Raw genomic sequence first — 6,393 nt, forward strand, 5'->3', positions numbered from 1 at the left:
AATATACAGAATAGATGGAATAAGTCATCTGTGAATCAACTGACTGACTATGATGGCAATTGCGAAAGATGAACTTGATGAAAACAGAGTCGGAACTAGTGAATAGATTTATTAAAAATATAAATTATATTAGAAACAGTAAGATACATAAATGACAAAATGAGAGTATAAAGTAGGAGAAGAAGAAGAGAGGTAAAATAGGGGAGAGATAAGAGGAAGGGAAGTGGCAGAGCAGAAATAAAAATATATTAATTCTAGGAAAGATTCCAGATAATTTATTGGCATAATCACATATACATGACATCAGTAATAAAATTATTAAACTGCAGGTGATGTAGCTATTCAGCATAAATTAAGATAGAACAAATTAAAATGGACTTACAATGGTTCTGCACTGAAAATGAACATTTATACAGTATAAAGCAAAACAAAGCCAGGCAGTGTCAATAAGCCACAAATCATATATTGGCCAACCATCACTTTCTTCAGTAGTGTTGTTGACATGCTGTTTTTTTTTGTTTAATCTGGTGTTCATCGTCACAGACAAGTGTTTTTTTTTATAAAGAAAGGTGCTGGCTGGGAGAAATAAAGAGAGTAATAAATCTTATCATATCCTTTTTCTTCCGCTCAGACACAAGTTTCCGCATTGTATACAGCTTGGCTTGGTCAAGGTAACTTAATGGACGACCTTGACTTTTTTTCCCCAGATGTTTTGAAGAGAGCACTATTTCATAGTCGAGTGTCTCTTTAAATTTAAAAGTAAATGGTGCATCCTTTTCAAACCGCAGTCACTTCATTTTATGCCAGTTCATGACAGTCCATGGACAGTAGATTTCCATTTTGTGATACTATTTTCTAGTGTCTCTGTTGATAAAAAAATGTTCATTTTGCATCATAGTCACTTCAAACGACTTTTTTTTAGCAGTTTTCACAATATCCACTCAACCATCAAATGAAGACATTTATTGTTAGTCCACACCCTTGGAGTAACGGTCAGCGCGTCTGGCCACGAAACTAGGTGGCCCGGGTTCGAATCCCAGTTGGGGCAAGTTACTTGGTTGAGGTTTTTTCTGGGGTTTTTCCTCAACCCAATATGAGCAAATGCTGGGTAACTATCGGTGCTGGACCCCGGACTCATTTCACCAGCATTATCACCTTCATCTCATTCAGACGCTAAATAACCTAAGATGTAGATACAGCATGGTAACATAACCCAATAAAATAAAAAAAAAAATATTTCCTGTTGTAAATTTGTCTTCTCAATTAAGCTGAAATCAGATGATAAGGACATGAATAAGTGAAGGCAGAATGAGTGCGATGTCCAACGCAGAAAGTTATCCAACAATTCTGCTTCAATTGATTGAGAGGAAATCTCGGGAGGAAAGGGGGGGCAAGCAGAATTTGAACTCGGATCTCTTCATTTCACAGTCCTCATATTAATGACCAAACTGACATTTATCACGGAATGTTGTTATATTACTGATTTTTATTGGGAGAGGGTTGTACAATACAACATAAAGGAAAACATGTAATACTTTCTACATGACGTAGGCCTATCTTGACTGCCTGGTTCATAATCTGAACTACATTCACAGACATGCGGACTTGCTTTTTTTCTCCTCTGAAAAAAGGAGGGAATTTATAACAGCTATAGAAAAGTGCTACAATCTGTGGACTTAAGTTTAGCTCTGAAAAGAGAATGAAATGTTCTATACAAAGATGTAGTTATCTGATAACTGCCTTGTTGGACGTACACCACCCTTCATGATAAAGCCAACACATTTTTGTAAAGAAAGAGTATTAGCACGTTACGCAGCAATGTAACATGCTGAGAAATAAATATAAAACAATTTGTGCACAACAATACAAGATCTGCCAAGTTGTGGTGTTGAATGACATCCTGAGCTTGACATATTATTGTATGGGCAGAGGACAAAACAGGCTCTAATTGATCATGTGAATGACGTTTGGGAAAGGTAAGTTGAGACCAAACTTTTGTCGATCATTAGTTGAGTTCATGATCAGACAATCTATCACCAAGGCTGGTGGATTTGAGACTGTTAATATGATCCAATAAAGGTGTGCTAAGGTTTGTTTAGTCAACTGTCCAAAGATAGGTTTGAACCCCAGTAAGGCATCAGTCATGAGACAACTAGGCCAGGAGATAATGGGGTAGGTTGCCCAGTTCCTTTCCCCCTCCATTGAATATATCGCTGACTAGATACATTTTATTAATCAGATGTATTCAAACAATTGTTCTTCCTCTGACACATATCAGGTGAGATGTACTGCCTGATAATTAGGGACCGGATTTTTATGTAATTACATATTATATTCCTTTCAACCTAACCGTATATAAATAACAAATCTTTACGAATCTTGTAATTACCATTAATATATTAAAATTTGATATTACATATTTTTACATATTTACCCCACATTACATATTATGGCTTGGTATTACATAAATCTACATATCTAGGGTTTTTATCCATTTTTACTTCTCTAAAAGGAAAAAAAAAAAAAAAAAAAAACGCTTCTGCTGGGGAAGTTTACAATTTGAAATACTCAGATTTGAAAAGCCTTTTTACCTACCCAAGAAAGGATAGCCTATATTTCAGGACGAAACATAACGTCCTTAGTTCTAGGAAGTAATGGAGGCACTCACCACATACCGACCACTGTAAATATGAGTGAACAAAAGGCAACCTTCCTCATACAACTACCTTGTATTGTAAAATTCACTCAGAAAGTAGCATTGCTTTCATGCGGTGGAATGGGACGAGGACGACATGATTTGTCTCGAACTATAATTGTTCTGCACACGTCTAACAAGCAATTCCCTTGCAATTTGCAACCTTACCCACCCTCTTCCTAATCCTTCCAGGGAAAACCCGTGTCAAGTCTGACATGAGCCGCAATAAAGTAGCCGACTTTTGAAAAGAAGCTGGAGTAAAGGAACAAACTGGAAAGATGTTGAAATATTAAAATAAATAGCTTTTCAGGTTATTACTTGATCTCTTTACTTTAAATTTAGTAGACCTACACTGAAATGGAATTTTCCGAGCAATTAGAAAGTATGGTTCTCGGCTGGAATAATCCTACCCTTCTGAATGAGACAGGAATGTCACATTTCAAACAAGAGTTTGTAAATGCCTATAGTTTTTGAGGTTTTAGTAGGTACTCAATGACAAGTGCGTGATACACATTGCGACAAATACCACGTTCTGAACTGCAGCAACTCAGTGCTGAAAACTGAATTATCATTTATGCACATTTGTGCACATTCTCTATTTATTATAGTAGGTACTTAGTTTCTTACAGGGAGCAGTTAAAATGCATGTGTCCCACATCTCCTCTTATTTTTTCCTAATCCAGTAAAGCGAAACAGTGCTTGCAGTACTGTTGTGTCATTCATTTCACTCAGTTCTCTAGTTTTAGTACTTACAGTATAAAGTACAAGTGAGTTTATCTACTGCTTTTAACCACCTAAAATGGCCCCTGTATCTTCAACCCTAACGACAAAAATAAAATCATGGATTGCGATGGACGAAGCTTTCACTACAGATGGAAAAATAGTAATGTGTCAACTGTGCGGTAAAAAAGTCGGGTGCTCTATGAAATCACAACTGGAGAGTCTTACCTATCCTATACCTGCCAGATATTGATATTAAATATTTTCATGATTTTACATAGGCCTATTTTGGTACATATTCAGCTTATTTTACTTACATAAATATGTACATATTTCACACCTTGATATTACATAAAAATCCGGTCCCTACTGATAGTAGATGTAACATATCAGAGGTAGTGCTAAGGTTTGCTTTCTAAATTTAAATTCATATGTTGGTAATAGTTAAAAAATCGAAAGTCACATTTCATTTGTTATTTTATTGTTTTAGATAATAATGTAGGCAATATTTTAGTTCATGTCTGAAGTTTTGTTGTGTATGAATCGTTCAATCCGCATTAATAATTACGAATATGGTATATTTTTAAGTTTGTGTTATACAATAAAAGTTTATTATAATAGGAATAATATATTCCTAATAAGAACAGAAACTGAGAATAATAATTAAAATGTCAGTCTTATTTCGGCTAATTTTTCTTAATTCTCTCTCTCCTACCATATTTACTAGAGACCTCGAAAAATGATGTAAAATTCTCCAGAGAATTCTAATGTACTTACTGTGGAGTTTGTGGCAGTATCTGTTGAGTTATCCTTTGTTTCAGCTGCGGCGGTGTGCAGTTTCCTGAGTGTACCAGTGCTACAGATTGGTCTGTGGCGAGATGGGGCAGGGCCCCAGCTGCAGGTTGCAGTGCTCATGTAGACCTATTTGGAGTTGAGATGTTATGTTATACATTAACAGACCAAAGTGGATTTTATCATGTGTTACTATGTAAGACTGATTATTTTACATTAAAATATCTTAAAAAAACATTTCTTATCGTCACTTGGTCAACATAGTTCATGGCCTAGATTGCTTCTTTACTTTCCTAACCTTGGCATAAGAAGTGGTGAAATTTCTTTGAGGAAAGCTTTCCTGCACAGACCAGTGTATAAAATGCTGAAATGTATGATGCAGGATGGAAATTGTTAAGTAACGAACTGTCGGGGATTAATAAGTAATCTATTGAACAAGGAAAAGAAATTCACGGCAGATTTCGCTTGGTTTTTTAGTTAAACTTGCTTCATATTTTACCTTAATGATATTTAATCATAGCCATAAGAGCACAAGGACTTCATTGCAGTTGCTGGTTTATGTAAGACCATTTTATTTTCTCCAATAAAGATAGCATAGCTTTTAGAATATTCAACATTGGACTGACAGATTCATTGGTTCTGAGGTGCTGGAAGAAGTTCCGTTTGAGTGACAGATTACTATCTTATTTTTGTGTTGTTGCTACAGACATTCTAATTTATGAATTCCAAAACAAATGGAGAGAATGCACAACGGTCTGAATTGCTTAAAACTCGGACGAACTTGATAACTCCTTTTCCAGTGGTCATGTTGACTTGAATGTTAATGACATGTATCTGACGTGTACAAATTTTAATAACATAACTACCCTCTTTGAGGTATTCAGTAATAAGAACCAAATTAGAAATTTATTGCAAAACTCTATAATTGCAATACTTACAGTTATTTGATGTACATGATTTCATTAGCAATCCCTTACAGATTTGAAAAGTTACATACGTAACTTAGAAGTTTATATTATTAAAATTATATATAATCTGTATAATATTTTCCTAATTCAATTATGGATTGCATTTTTCTGGTGAGTACATTCTTTCATCTAATAACATAAATAATCTGTTTATAGTATTGGAGTACCCCTAATGTTAAGTACCATTTAATACTAGTGGTATAACTTGTTTGAACTTTGACACTTGTAAATTCCATTACTTTTTTGTGCTAAATTGTATTAGAATAGCTGCAGTTTTACACATTTTGTTATGAAGTCTATGGTTAATTAGAAATTAATGCATTTTGCTACTCGCCAAGGTGTTGAATATTTGTATCTGCAAAATGTGCCTTGGATGCACTGAATAGCTTCATTGTTGTAAATACAGACAAGTTAAAATATGGAACTGTTTGAAGCTCACAGTTCAAACATCCATTGTGATTCGTATTTTTAAAAAGACAGACAAAATATTCTTGCGTTATAACCTAAATAATTTCACTTGTCCTCACACTGATGTTTCAAATTCGTCGTCTTCTTCCTCCTCCTGGGATATTACCAGAAGACCAAGCATTTCCGAATATATTTTGTTCTTATTTTCCTTTGGTAGTTCTTTCAAACTGGAAAGTAATGGGTCAGAAATCAACATTAATCTGCTAAAGAGGTCAAAATTGCTGTCTTGTCTTGAAATTTTTTGGATAAAGCTTTCTCGAAATTTTCTCACAGCTTTGTTTCTAGACTCAATGGCCTCTCCAACTGGTTGCGTACACAAGTACAAGAATTTTACGTACTGTGGCTGGCATACAGTATTGACATTTTGATAGATGAAAATAATAGCCTCACCAAATTGCATGCTTTGTAATGAAGATGTCATAATGAAATGGGACCATGTGGTGCACTTCAGACCTACTGGACAAGATTGGATGGACAATTTTATTGGGAAACCAGAAGACTAATTGCCTTGTTCCAAATGTCTAGTGCATTAGATTAAATAAATAAATATTTTGATAAATTTCTATGTTCTTACTATCACTGATAACACTTTTCCCACCTCTTCTTCTGTGACTTCCATAGCTTGTTTTCTTTACTTCAGCCATGATTCACTTGTTTACGTCTGGGTAGTGTATTGTAGTATCACTGTCTAGTGATTTTGTGTAATGAGTGCCCAAATTACATATTTCACAAGATATTCTTCATATTGCA

Source organism: Periplaneta americana, chromosome 4 (assembly GCF_040183065.1).
Source record: "Periplaneta americana isolate PAMFEO1 chromosome 4, P.americana_PAMFEO1_priV1, whole genome shotgun sequence".
Classification (NCBI taxonomy): Eukaryota; Metazoa; Arthropoda; class Insecta; order Blattodea; family Blattidae; genus Periplaneta; species Periplaneta americana.